Genomic DNA, 1,667 nt, shown 5'->3' on the forward strand with positions numbered 1-1,667 from the left:
CGGATATATCACGCTGAGCCATGGCAGCGTTAAAAAAAAATGAATTCCGTGCCCAAATTAGACCTTGAGTAGGCCGAGGCCAATTTTAGTAAAACTGTCACCGCCGATAAGATCTTAAAGGTTCGAATGGATACCGTCGAATGCTGAAACTTTATGTAAAAGTTTCCTCCGTTCAAACCATGGTATTAGAAAGATTTTGGTTGTGCTTCGAAGCATCGGCAACGAGTCTTCCACTTTTAATGGCTGACGGTGAACAAGACGTTGGTTTTAAAAAGTGGATTTTTTGGGACGGTATATCAGCTCAAACGATCAAAGTGGACAGATTTCGTCTCAGCAGAGAAAAATGGGAGTACGGGGATTTTCAGTTTGGTGTATCCAATGCGTTTCAAATCCGAGGCAATCCTTCGGATTCAGGGTTCATATGCTCAAACTTATGAAAAGTTACGTCCACTATTCTCCCTAAAATGGCCGTTTTTGTACGGCTGGGAGATTTTATTCAACTGACTTAGTAGGTGACATGTTTGAACTTGGTGTACAGAGTATTTACCAGTCACCAAAGAATGGCCAATTTGTGGAAGAAGTTCCTTCGAATGTATTTGCCTAGAAGCAAGTGAGTCGCAAAATATGATAAACAAGGAAAACAGGATAAAGGCGACTGACTAGTTTGCACTTTGGTTGTGGTTAATTTGACCAACAACAAACCGGTGTGAGAAGAATCTTCCCTTGAACAACGGCCTGGTTTTACGTCTCAGGTGTGGACCGACAGAGAATGAAAAAACACTGAGAATCTTGAGAAGTTTCGGCACAAACGTATGTTTTGCAGTGACCATTGCGCCTGCCCAGGTGGTAGGTATATCGATGTGAGGATGAAAATTCTGCTGTCGTGCCCTTTGACCACGGCGGTAAACAATCCTCGAACATCCAAGGCACAGGTCGCCTCCGAAGTCCCCGCTTCGTCAATTAGTCAATGAGTTTAGGTTGTGGTCTTTGGGTTGGGCGGAAGGAATAGAATGATACGTATCACAGATTCAAAAAAGGAAGTGGCAGAGGAATTAGATGGTCGATGGATATTGAACGAATTTGTTGGGGGCACAAAACATGCTTTGGTCATTATCACTATCATCACCATCGAAGACAGCAACATCCCTGTTGACATAGGTGCTTCACTGCCATAGAGCTACAGAATTCATCCAATTATATTCAAAGCTTGAGAGTGAAAGGAAGATAAAGGATGGGTGAGAAAACGAACCTGATATTTTCCCGTCGCAAACATTCTCAGGTGGCTACAGCTCAAAACGTTCAAACAGAGAGACGCTGACAGCGCAAATGCCACTGACACCGATCAGCTGTGATTAAATGTTGATGTTTCCAGTCGAGCTAAGGGGATGAAGGATAACGGGACCTTGTAGCGGACTAGGACCTAACCAGCGTGTTCGGATAAATTAACAGGCAAAAGTAACCAATGCAAAATCACAAAAATCACAATAGGAAAGGAATGAGTAGTCCAATGGGGACTCACGAATGCGTAGGTTCAGTAGTCCACTACACCGATCCGAATGCAGTAACTGGCTGTGAGAGGAAAATATTCACTCGTCGAGATTTCCTGCAGATGGCTCCGTGTGAGTGATATATTCCACGGTAGGAAAATTATTCACGGCTAAAAAAAT

The sequence above is a fragment of the Opisthorchis viverrini genome (assembly GCF_000715545.1).
Source record: "Opisthorchis viverrini unplaced genomic scaffold opera_v5_181, whole genome shotgun sequence".
NCBI classification, from domain to species: Eukaryota; Metazoa; Platyhelminthes; class Trematoda; order Opisthorchiida; family Opisthorchiidae; genus Opisthorchis; species Opisthorchis viverrini.